The sequence below is a fragment of the Aquarana catesbeiana genome, linkage group LG04 (assembly GCF_042186555.1).
Source record: "Aquarana catesbeiana isolate 2022-GZ linkage group LG04, ASM4218655v1, whole genome shotgun sequence".
Classification (NCBI taxonomy): Eukaryota; Metazoa; Chordata; class Amphibia; order Anura; family Ranidae; genus Aquarana; species Aquarana catesbeiana.
In genome coordinates, this window is record NC_133327.1 from 242,145,807 (window position 1) to 242,159,591 (window position 13,785).

The following is a 13,785-nucleotide window of genomic DNA, read 5'->3' on the forward strand; positions in this document are numbered from 1 at the left end:
ACAGGAATGTTTATCCACTATTGCCTCAGCTGCAACAAAAGTGTTCCACCTGGCGGTCTCTCCCCTTGTCCCCGGTTGGTAGGGGGAACTTATTGAAAATGATCTACTTACCAAAATGTTTATATTATTTCAGGCATACCCCAGTTTTGATACCAAAATCCTTTTTTCGTAGGCTGGAGAGCGTGGTGATTTCTTTCATTTGGGCAGGGAAAGCCCCAAGGGTAGCTAAAGCCATATTATACCTTCCATTATCTGGAGGTGGACTAGCCTTGCCGAATTTCTTAATATATTATTGGGCGGCCGTCTTAGTGACGGTGAGGTGGTGGTTCTCGCAGCCTCGCCAAAACCCGGCTGTCACATTGGAGGTGGCAGTTATGGGCTCCTATGCAGCGCTATCCAATCTCCCGTATAGAGGAATAAAGGCTACTCCTGCTGTTACAGGCCCCATGAAGACCACAATCCAAGTCTGGAGGTCCTCTAGGGCAGCTTTACTACAACCAGCCACTGTGTCCCCACACATCCCGTTGTGGGCTAATCCTATGCTCCCGCACCTCTTCAGTGTCCCGGACCCAGCGGCATGGGCTAGGCGAGGCATTACCAAATTAAAACAAGTAATGTCAAGGGGAGGAATACAGTCATTTAGAGAGCTGCAACAGGCCCATAATTTACCAAATTCCTTCCTTTTTAGATACATTCAGTTGCAGCATGCCCTCAAGGCCCAGTTCCCTGACCGGGTGACGCTTGAACCGGATTCAATCGAGCGTCTCCTGATCTCGGGGATACTGGAGAAACCCCTGTCCTCTCTCTATTTGTATTTAACAGTGGCTCATGATGTTAAAACTGACAGAACTAGAGTCAAATGGCAGACGGATATCCCCTCGCTGAGGGAGGAGGAATGGGAAGAGTGCCTTACCACGTTCATCCCATCCATGATTGCAGCCAAGGATAGATTTATACAGCTAAAGTTTATCCATAGAGCCTATTACACGCCCCAGCGACTAGCAAAAATTTACCCCGAAAAGAGCTCCACCTGTACCAGATGCGAACTAGAAGTGGGAACATTTTTTCATATGGTCTGGTCCTGTCCCAAACTGCGCCCATTTTGGAGCGCAGTGGCAGACAGGCTAGGGGTGGTGTGTGGTGCTGAGATACCAATGGATCCTTCAATTCTACTACTCAGTTATTTGGAAGAAATAAAGGGAGACCGCTACATTAAACAATGTTTAACATACTCCTTATTCTATGCAAGGAGAGAAATACTCCTCAATTGGAAGAAAAAAGAGGCGCCCACTAGAGTTGCATGGGAAACAGCGGTTAACAATGCACTGCCGCTATACCGTTTAACCTATGAGAGCAGGAACTGTCCTCAAAAATTCGACAAAGTGTGTTTGAGCTGGGTGGACGCATGTGGTTGACCCCTGGTGTTGGGGGAGGCCCCAGGCGTTCATACTCCCCCCCCCTCCCTCTTATCTGGGAGGTGGTAGGGCAGACTGATTAATTGCACTTAGTTGTTATATCTAAAGATTTCCTTAAAACATCCCATCAAGGAAAAGCTACAGGAAAATACCATAATTCAACACTTGTATAAGTTTCGCCCCCGGTCACGATCACAATTATGATTATAGTATTATCATTTGGAATGGAAAAGAATAAGTTTTGTGCATGTACTGCTGCAAGTTTGTAGTCTGCTGACTCATGTTGGGTCCCTATATAATGCTGACAATGTTTGTACTGTCTTAAGTGTTTAATAAAAAAGTAAAAATTTACTGTTAAAAAAAAAAAAAAAAATATGCTCAATTTAAAATTCCCAGCGTTTTGCCATGCTCAAGGTGCTACAGGTAGAGCAAACAACCAGCCATAGAAGTGATAGGCTCTACGACCCAGTACTTGTGTAAACACCTATGAATCTATGGATCTGCATTTACCCATGTAGCACCACCCTGACCCTTGATTTCACCCGAGGGCTGAGTCCATATCTAAAATGAAGGACTGAAAACATTGGGCGCCAGTCACTTTCTGTCTTTTTAGAAGTTTTATTGGTCATCACACATAAGGAGGCGAGGGTTAGGGATCCCAGATACCCAGAAGAACACTTTCAGACTTCTCCAGATCCATTTCCAGCTTCACACTATTATAAGCTTTAAGCCAACTTGGCAACACTGTAGGAAAAGTCCTAGCTGGTTTACAGACTTCTCTCCCTTTTTCCTAAGCTTCTGTGTATCCTCTTTAAAAGAACCACCAGGTCTGCAAGAAATCAGCCTTTATTCTAGCCTTCTCCAGCAAGGTCCTCCTTCTGGGTCTTGATCTTGGCACAGCTTCCCACATTGACAGGCAGGGCAACCTTCAGGCCTATCTTCACATCCAGAGCACATGGTAGGCCCCACACATGTTATGGGCCACTTCAGCAGCACCATCCCAGGTCGCAGCACAGGGGAAGTAAGAGCCTGAAAAGGTCTGCCCCAAATATTTATATCCCTCGGCCACCCAGCATGCGTCAGTGGTAAAGAACCTCCTACTGGGTCGGTTGGTTCATAACGCTTGTCATAACTCTTCTTGTGGATCTCATACTATTGCCAGTGCTAACAGTGACACCAGAGAGAAATCACAGCTCTGAGTTTAGGGGAAAAGCAAGTGATGAAAGAAACTTCATATTCAGCTTGGGCTGACTACCATCCACCAAAGCTAAAGTTAGGTAGTAGTCCATGTTTAGGATAGGGTGCTACACCATGAATGCACATACAGCTTATTTTCCGAAAGTGGATGTTTCTCATTCAGAAAATATTTTGTAGGCACATGCATGGGTATACACTAATGCATAAAAGCAATGCATTTAAACAAGTACAGGGATATACAGCCATTTACTTATATGGCTGGCTGTACACCCCTTCTCAGGTTTCAGGAAAACATCAGGAATTTTATGCTAGCCATATTTTATGCTTGCAAAATTCCATTTGCATTAGGTCTAATGGGTTTGACTTCCCCTTACACCTTCTATTCCTAAGGGCTTTCTGATCAGGTCCATCTGTCAGTTTTTCAAGCAGAAATGATCAGAAGATCCATGTAAGTATATGGGAAGGCAGATATAAACAGAAGTGCATCCATTTACATCTGCTTACCTCCTAGTCCTTCTTGGTCCAGAAAAAATGGAAAGGGACTGTATATTTTTTTTTATTTTTTTTTGCTGGATATAAGCATGATGGATCAGAGGTAACCTCATGTAAGTGGACACCCATAGATTAAACTAGGGTCTCAAAAGGTCCATTGTCAAAATGCAATAAAAAAAAAAAAAACAATTGAACTGATCTGTAAATAGCCTGTGTGATAGATCCCTAATTTCTAGCCTAGTAACAGACTCCTAACATTACCAACCAGCACATTTACTATTTAGCAAATCATGTTTTTTTCTCGGAGCCCCCCTCTTGTGCACCCTGTAAATCAGCAACTTGTACTTTGCCATATCTCAGTCCTGTGGGAAAGTGAGAATGACCCTATGTGAGACACAGAGGTACTCTCTAGTAGGGATGAGCTTCGAGTTCCAGTCAAACCCATGTTCAAATCAAGCATCGCCTGGTTCGATTGTTCGTCGAATTACGAACGTTATGGGCCATTTGCGCCAAGTTCGAGTGGCGCGTTACGGCCCATAATTCACTGCGGCATCGCAGTGCAATGCTGGTTGATGATTGGCCAAGCATGCACTATGACCCGCATGCTTGGCCAATCACAGCGCCGTCTGTACAGAGAGTCGTAATTGGCCAAAGCCAGGGTGGCTTTGGCCAATAATGGCTAAGGGGTTTAGTACACGCCCCACACTATATAAGGCCGCCTGCGTGGCAGCCTTGTGTAGTGTGTTGCGGTGGCGGAGAGAGATAGACAGAGAGACAGTGCCATTTGATTTAAGTTAGATAGAGTAGGCAGGCGAGTCAGTTAGCTGCACTTACAGTGTATTGTTATATATATGTATCCTAGGTGTTGTGTATATATATATATATATATACACTGTATTCAGTTTAGCTAGGTCCGTTCCTGTTATTCTCTTCCTAATATACTGATAGGCAGGAAGGTGTTTTTACAGTATTTACAGTATTTACAGTTAGTGTACTGTGTCCTTTGAACAGTGTGCACCTAAAGCTACCTAAAGAAAATTGCTGGGGTTTTTCTAATCCTATTAATATCACAGGCAGGCAGCTCCAGTATTTACAGTTAGTGTACTGTGTCCTCTGCACAGTGTGCACTTAAAGCTACCTGAAGACAATTGCTGGTGTTCTGATCCTATTAATACCACAGGCAGGCAGCTGCAGTATTTACAGTTAGTGTACTATGTCCTCTGCACAGTGTGCACCTAAAGCTACCTGAAGACAATTGCTGGTGTTCTTCTGATCCTATTAGTACCACAGGCAGGCAGCTGCAGTATTTACAGTTAGTGTACTGTGTCCTCTGCACAGTGTGCCCCTAAAGCTACCTGAAGACAATTGCTGGTGTTCTTCTGATCCTCCTAGTACCACAGGCAGGCAGCTGCAGTATTTACAGTTAGTGTACTGTTTCCTCTGCACAGTGTGCACCTAAAGCTACTTGAAGACAATTGCTGGTGTTCTGATCCTATTAATACACAGGCAGGCAGCTCCAGTATTTACAGTTAGTGTACAGTGTCCTCTGCACAGTGTGCACCTAAAGCTACCTGAAGACAATTGCTGGTGTTCTTCTGATCCTATTAGTACCACAGGCAGGCATCTGCAGTATTTACAGTTAGTGTACTGTGTCCTCTGCACAGTGTGCACCTAAAGCTACCTGAAGACAATTGCTGGTGTTCTGATCCTATTAATACCACAGGCAAGCAGCTCCAGTATTTACAGTTAGTGTACTGTGTCCTCTGCACAGTGTGCACCTAAAGCTACCTGAAGACAATTGCTGGTGTTCTGATCCTATTAATACCACAGGCAGGCAGCTGCAGTATTTACAGTCAGTGTACTGTGTCCTCTGCACAGTGTGCACCTAAAGCTACCTGAAGACAATTGCTGGTGTTCTTCTGATCCTATTAGTACCACAGGCAGGCAGCTGCAGTATTTACAGTTAGTGTACTGTGTCCTCTGCACAGTGTGCCCCTAAAGCTACCTGAAGACAATTGCTGGTGTTCTGATCCTATTAATACCACAGGCAGGCAGCTGCAGTATTTACAGTTAGTGTACTGTGTCCTCTGCACAGTGTGCACCTAAAGCTACCTGAAGACAATTGCTGGTGTTCTGATCCTATTAATACCACAGGCAGGCAGCTGCAGTATTTACAGTCAGTGTACTGTGTCCTCTGCACAGTGTGCACCTAAAGCTACCTGAAGACAATTGCTGGTGTTCTTCTGATCCTATTAGTACCACAGGCAGGCAGCTGCAGTATTTACAATTAGTGTACTGTGTCCTCTGCACTGTGTGCCCCTAAAGCTACCTGAAGATAATTGCTGGTGTTCTTCTGATCCTATTAATACCACAGACAGGCAGCTGCAGTATTTACAGTTAGTGTATTGTGTCCCCTGCACGGTGTGCACCTAAAGCTACCTGAAGACAATTGCTGGTGTTCTTCTGATCCTCCTAGTACCACAGGCAAGCAGCTGCAGTATTTTTTTTTTAACAAAAAAGTTTATTTAGGTTTTCCAAAACAAACAGTTTAAAGCGGATTAGACATAGATAGAGACATCTTTCAAAGGTTTCTTACATTTCTCAACAAATGCCGGAGTAGCAGTGAATTCAACAGTATATTAACAAGAACATTACACCCATCTCGGGTGGAGGTATAAAAGGTCACATTGATTACCTTTAGTTCGTACACCTTAATCCCACACTCTCACAGGTAGACCCAGAAATCCATTTATGAGGACCAATTTATATCAGTAAGCGTGAGCCACAACCCGGGGGCCTCAGTCAATAGTTAGATGTTTTGCCTTCACCCATGCTGCCCAAATCTTCCCAAATTTTTGGGGGCAATTTCTTCCCATATATGTCATTTTATATAATGGTAGTGCCCTATTTATCAAGGACTGCCAAAGCTGTCTGGTGGGTGGCTGGGACTGATTCCACTGTAATAGGATTGCCTTTCTAGCGTATAATGTGGCGTAGAAGATGTATAGTTTCTTCCCCCCATGAGACCTCTAGGAAGTCGCAAAGGCCCAACAAGAGAGGGATCGGGCTGTATGGAATCATCAATCTACCAATGGAGTTAATATCAGCAAGTATATTTTCCCAGAATTCCTTCACACCAGGGCAGGACCAGACTATATGGAAGAAGTCAGCATCATCCGAACCACACCTAGCGCACCTCGCCGACCTATCTGGGTTGATTCTCGCTAAACGTACTGGAGAGTAATATGCACGGTGAAGAAACTTCAGTTGCATGAATCTATCTCTAGCCGAAATTGTAAGGGGTAAATATTGCTGAATCCCCTCCTCCCAGTCCTCATCTGTCAGCTCCGGAATATTCCCCCGCCATAGCTCAGATAGCTGGGACACTCTAGATGTGTCATGGGACGCAAATATATTGTACAGTGTGGACAGCGTTTTCCCAGTATCTGGGGATTTAAGTGTATTTTCCACAGGCGACCCTTCCAAATTCAGCGGGCCAGGGAATTGGGACCGGAATGCATGGCGCAGCTGAAGGAATCTGAAGAACATATGGTTCGGGAGGTCCTTATCTCTTTTTAAGGCATCAAAAGAAACCAGTCGGCCCTGTACTACTATGTCCCTCAAAGTTTTGACCTCATATCTAGCCTCACGACCGGGTCCGGAATAGAGCGAAAATGAGGCAAACGAGGGTTTCCCCATAAAGGAGTCGCAGGGGACCAATCATTGGGTCCCATGAGCTGTTTTTGGACCGTGTCCCAAACCTTAAGGGTCGTCTTCATGGGATGAGTCACCCGAAGATTGGATCTGGGGCCTCTATAAACCAAATTCCCCAACTCCGCAAACGAACCAACCAATGCCGCCTCCGTGGTGGAAGCAGGATTAGTCGGGTCCTCCGAGAACCACCACTTAACAGTCACCAGGACCGCCGCCCAATAGTATTTCAGAAAACAGGGCAAGGCCAGTCCCCCCAGCACACCTGGTAGTTGTAGAGTTGATCTAGCTATTCTAGGAGCCTTCCCATTCCAGATAAATGAGGTAACAATACTGTCCAGATGTTTAAAGAAGGTTATCGGTATAGAGATTGGAGTTTGACGGAATAAATAGGTAAACTTGGGTAGTACCGACATCTTGATTAAGTTAACGCGGCCCACTGGTGTTAGAGGTAAGGATTTCCATGTGGCGCATCTTTGAGAAAGGTGATTAACTACTGGGTTTAGGTTGAGGGTTATATATTTTTTTAAATCCCGATGTATTTCTACACCTAAATACTTAAACTGAGGGACTCTACTAAGCTGCCCATCTGCCTGCGAGGAGGCAGAACCAGCATGGAGAGGGAACAGGACTGACTTCCCCCAATTTATGCATATGCCCGAGAATTTGCCAAAATTATTAATTACCGACAGGGCTGCCCGTAGGGAAGTACCATCATCCCTAAGATACAGCAAGGTGTCGTCGGCATATAACGACACCCTTTCTTGTATCGAACCCCTTGTGATCCCCCGAATCTCTGGTGCAGCACGGAGGAGGGCAGCCATGGGCTCAATCGCCAGGGCAAAAAGTCCCGGAAACAACCTACGAATGTTTATGTCTGTGCCCTTCCCTGGCATAAAGCCTGACTGGTCTTCGTGAATAAGGGTAAGTATTACTTCGTTCAGGCGTCTGGCTAGAAACTTAGTAAGTATTTTTGCGTCAGCATTAAGCAGGGATATGGGTCGGTATGAAGGGCACAGTTGGGGGTCCTTCCCTGGTTTGGGTATAACCACTATAATGGCTTGTGCCATAGACAGTGGGAGCTCCCCAGTTCGTAGGGTCTCCGTGAGCATTGCATGCATCCTATGGGCTACCTCACCAATGTACAGTTTATAGAATTCGGGGGGGAGACCATCTATTCCCGGGGTCTTCCCTGTCTGCATAGAACCCAAGGCCTGCTGAACCTCCTCCAAAGCTATTGGGGCATCTAAGCTTTCCCTTGCTGCGTCTGTAATGGACCGGAAGTGTTACCCTGTCTAAAAAGTCTGAGAGCTCGTCAGGAGAATATTGTGTCTTAGAAGAGTACAGAGTCGAGTAGTAGTCAGCAAAGCAAACATTAATATTTACCGGGTCTGATACTAGAGTCCCGTCACTCTTCCGAATACGGGCTATGGTGGAGATCGAGGATTGTTCCCTGGCCAGCCAGGCTAGGAGCCTGCTTGTTTTGTCCCCTTGTTCGAATATCCTCTGTGTCTGGGCCAATTGGCGTTTATTTGCCTTGGCCACTCTGAGTAGCTTAACCTCCCGATAGGCCACCTTCATATCCTGTGCTATAATTGGATTAGAGGTAAGGGCAAACCTAGTCTCTAACTCTCGGGCCTTAGCCTCCACTTCCTCCAATAACATTGCGTCGTTTCTTCGTTCCCTGGCTATGGATGACATATAGCAACCTCTAATGTAGGCTTTAAAGGTGTCCCATACAGTCCCTGGTGTGGCGGAATTGGCATTAGATAACCAGAATTGTTTGATTTCTTTGACCATCTCCACTTCTATAGTAGGATGTTCAATCCAGAACCGAGACAGCCGCCAGATTCTATCTGCCTGTGGGGTAGCAGTTTGCAGCGTGCATAGCAGTGGGGAATGGTCAGATATCCCCCTTGGGAGTATCTCAATATCCATAATTTTGGGAAGCATGGGTAAACTGGCATAGAAAAGGTCAATACGGGATAATGTATTATAGGAGGAGGAGTGACATGTGTACATACGATCCGATGGGTGTTTCCATCGCCACACGTCCTCCAATCCCATTGTCTGAGACCAACGGAACAGCATCAAATCAGTGGCGGGGTCAAGGGATAGTTTATCTAGAGAGGGGTTCGGAGGGATATTAAAATCCCCCGTTAGGATCACATTATCCGTGGGAAACTGGGCAATCAGGGTAATTATTTTCTGTAAGAGGGAGATATTAGCCGGAGGCGGCAGATAAACACCCACCACCACCACGGCTATTGTGTCAATAACAGCATGTAACAACACATATCTGCCTTCTGGATCTATAAGTACATCCAGGGGTTCAAAATTGAGAGATCTGTGGACCAAGATACTAACTCCCCTGGCATAACTAGTGTGCGTAGCATGGTAGTGGTGTCCCACCCACGGCCTCTTCAGTCCCATTACTCTACCTCCCACCAAGTGTGTCCCCTGGAGAATGCAGATATGTGGAGTATACTTTTTAAGGTAATCAAAGACTAGGGAGCGCTTGATTTTATGATTAAGACCTCTGACATTCCAGGACAAGATCTTTAATGGAGCCATATCCCGGTAGGACAGATAAATTGGAAGGGGAACCACATATCTCGGGGGCTTACATAAGAGCCCCCCTCCCCCCACCCCACCCCCCATCAGTGGGCAAGCAGGGAATTTGCAGGAAGGTAGTAGGACAGGAGATTTCCTAGCGTAACCTAATCCTCTGATGTCATAGAACCATTTGAATTTAAATGCATTCAAGCGTGTAAGTGTCAGAAAACCAAGAACAAAAATGAAACAAAACAAACAAATAGAACCAAATTTCCCTCCCATCCCACCCCACACCCCTTTACGTGAACCTAGGGGTGATCGAGTACCCATAACAACCAAAAAAAAAAAACAACTTAAATGTAGGAGAAAACTCCTATGGGGGGAGTGTGTAGCAATCGACACACCTAGGACCCAATGGAGCGTAGGGACTCCACTACACGCATTACCTGTAGGCCATTGCTGATAAAAATGGAAAAACGTGATAAGGGAACAAGGAAACCCTTCAGCATCTACACAGTAACTCACTCTTAGATCACTCTAAGGGTACAATCTTAGTTACACGAGCTATTCGCTCAACCTGTAAGAAATAAACAAGGTTAAACAGTACATAATAAACACTTATGCTTCTCAATTGAGACCAATCCAAGGGGGAAAGCTTTCCACCCCTAACCTCTCCTTCTGATCAGCAGTTCCATAGGCGGATCACAGTTCTGGTGGAGATACTAATGTCACATTTAATCAGATGACTCTGACTGTAAAAGGCCCGGGGAAGCCACCTCAGCCCCCCACCCACCTCAACCGCTCAAATGCAAGATCCATTCCTCACTCCTTAGCACTGAAAAAAAGGGGGGTGATAATTATAGAGAGTATGGATTCCAGTACATCCTGCATCCAGGGGTGGGGCCACGGAAGGGGGGGGAAGCAACGGCAAAAATAAAAAAGTCAAACGCCGGAGGTGAATCGAAGGTGGCAGATCCCCCCCAACCCCGAACACCAGACCATTCAGCAAAGTATCGGTCACCTATTATGACAACACCCGACATTGCATCCGGTTCACAACCTAGATCTGGTCTCCAAAAAAAAAAAAAACAAAAAACAAAAAGGGGGAGGGGACAAATGCATCACTCTCTGTGGTCTGCCGGAGTCAGAGAAAGAGGAGGTTACAAAAACAAAAAACTGCTTTTCTTACCGCCAAACATCTCGGGCATAGGAAAGAGGTATTCTTGGTGGTCTCTGAGTTACAAATCAATGACTGCGTGGCAAGGACTCGAGCCATCTGGACGCCTCCTCCGGGGAAGTGAAGAATTTTGTAGTCTCTCCGTCCACCACTCTAAGCCGCGCTGGGAATAGCATGCTGTATTTGAGCCCCCTGGTGCGCATTTGGGCTTTGATTTGATCGAATGTCCTACGCTGTCTTTGCGTTTCGACCGAATAATCAGGGAACAGCATAATCTTCGCGTTTTCGGATCTCAGTTCCCCAGCTTTTCTGGCTTCTCTAAGGATTAAATCACGGTCTCTGAAATTTAGCATGCGGAATATTCGTGGCGGTGCTCCCGGTGGACCCCGGACCGATGGCATCCTATGGGCGCGCTCCACCGCAAAATGTGTAGAGAATGAAGCTTGTGGAAGGAGAGTACGGAGCAGATGCTCTGTATAAGCCTCCGGATCTCTTCCCTCCACTCCTTCCGGAAGTCCCACCAGTCGCAGGTTATTTCTGCAATTTCTGTTTTCCTGGTCTTCAACCCGGGATTCCAGCGTTTTCATCTTAACTTGCAGTGTACGGATTGAGGCACTATGGTCCCTGATGACATCCTCATTGTCTCCTACCCTTCGTTCAGCCTCCGTCAGCCTATCACGGTATTTGTTCATATCACGTCTTATGAGGCCCATTTCTGATTGCATCTGTTCTATTTTCGTGGTAAGGGTGGTTTGGCATCCTGTTATCGCCTGCATTAGTGCTTGGAATTGATCTGTAGCTAGTTGAGACGTTTCTGCACAGGGTTCTGTGTGCTCCGTTTGGGACGCCATGTTTAGTCGCACCGCTGCACGTGTGTCCCTGGCCGACGGTGGAGTTTTTTTGGGCCGACTGCCTTTTCTTCTGTGCACCGGAGGTCCTCTTACGCATGCCCAGGCAGGACAGTGTGGTTATGTATCTCAAGGGGCCAAATTAAAGCAGCTGTGCAATGTGAAGCCCCTGTCCATCGCTTCACATCAGGGTGCGCCACGTATAAACTTTCTGCAGTAGCGGCGTTTGCAATGCCGGATGTCACTATCTTTATGCCCTAGATTAGCTTCCCAGAGAAATCACTGTGTAGTGGGACAAGAAGGATGGCTATAAGTCAGTGGCACATATCAGCTTCGTTGTAACAGGCAAAGCATGGTGTGTTAGTATCACAGGGAGTTTGATTGTATTGGATGCACAGCACGTAGCTCCTGATTCTCACTTCCCCCCAGGACACTGCACTTGTGTCTGCCTGCGGGGTTTATAAGGCAGGATGCCGCCGTCTGTGTGCCCCAGAGAGTGTCCCGCTCGAGCCTGTGACAGACCCCCTGTTTAGTGAGGCAAGGAGGGTGGCTCTATATCGTAAGGATCAGGTGTTGGGGACGCCATCCAGAGCAGCCAGGGCGGGCTATGCTCACAGGACAGAGAACCGGAGTGTGAGGCCTGTGCAGCGTGGAGCCCCTGTCTCTCCTGCACACCAGGGCGCTCCACGCGGTCCCGCCGGCAGCGGCATCTGCTCGCCCGGTGCCGATGTCACTACCTCCCTGGTTACCTCACAGGAGAGCCCGTGAACAGCGGCAGCTCAGGAGGCAGCTGCAGTATTTACAGTTAGTGTACTGTGTCCTCTGCACAGTGTGCACCTAAAGCTACCTGAAGACAATTGCTGGTGTTCTGATCCTATTAATACACAGGCAGGCAGCTCCAGTATTTACAGTTAGTGTACCGTGTCCTCTGCACAGTGTACACCTAAAGCTACCTGAAGACAATTGCTTGTGTTCTTCTGATCCTATTAGTACCACAGGCAGGCAGCTGCAGTATTTACAGTTAGTGTACTGTGTCCTCTGCACAGTGTGCACATAAAGCTACCTGAAGACAATTGCTGGTGTTCTGATCCTATTAATACCACAGGCAGACAGCTGCAGTATTTACAGTTAGTGTACTGTGTCCTCTGCACAGTGTGCACCTGAAGCTACCTGAAGACAATTGCTGGTGTTCTTCTGATCCTATTAGTACCACAGGCAGACAGCTGCAGTATTTACAGTTAGTGTACTGTGTCCTCTGCACAGTGTGCCCCTAAAGCTACCTGAAGACAATTGCTGGTGTTCTTCTGATCCTATTAATACCACAGGCAGCTGCAGTATTTACAGTTAGTGTATTGTGTCCTCTGCACAGTGTGCACCTAAAGCTACCTGAAGACAATTGCTGGTGTTCTTCTGATCCTATTAGTACCACAGGCAGGCAGCTGCAGTATTTACAGTTAGTGTACTGTTTCCTCTACACAGCGTGCACCTAAAGCTACCTGAAGACAATTGCTGTTGTTCTGATACTATTAATACCACAGGCAGGCAGCTGCAGTATTTACAGTTAGTGTACTGTGTCCTCTGCACAATGTGCACCTAAAGCTACCTGAAGACAATTGCTGGTGTTCTGATCCTATTAATACACAGGCAGGCAGATCCAGTATTTACAGTTAGTGTACTGTGTCCTCTGCACAGTGTGCACCTAAAGCTACCTGAAGACAATTGCTGGTGTTCTTCTGATCCAATTAGTACCACAGGCAGACAGCTGCAGTATTTACAGTTAGTGTACTGTGTCCTCTGCACAGTGTGCACCTAAAGCTACCTGAAGACAATTGCTGGTGTTCTGATCCTATTAATACCACAGGCAGGCAGCTGCAGTATTTACAGTTAGTGTACTGTGTCCTCTGCACAGTATGCACCTAAAGCTACCTGAAGACAATTGCTGGTGTTCTTCTGATCCTATTAATACCACAGGCAGGCAGCTGCAGTATTTACAGTTAGTGTACTGTGTCTTCTGCACAGTGTACACCTAAAGCTACCTGTAGACAATTGCTGGTGTTCTTCTGATCCTATTAGTACCACAGGCAGGCAGCTGCAGTATTTACAGTTAGTGTACTGGTTCTTCTGCACAGCGTGCACCTAAAGCTACCTGAAGACAATTGCTGGTGTTCTTCTGATCCTATTAATACCACAGGCAGGCAGCTGCAGTATTTACAGTTAGTGTACTGTGTCTTCTGCACAGTGTACACCTAAAGCTACCTGAAGACAATTGCTGGTGTTCTCATACTAATAATACTACAGGCAGGCAGTTGATTCTGCAGTATATATATACATCCCAGCTTTGTGCAGCTACATCTCACTGCATGGTATTAGTATGTCTGGAAGGCCAACA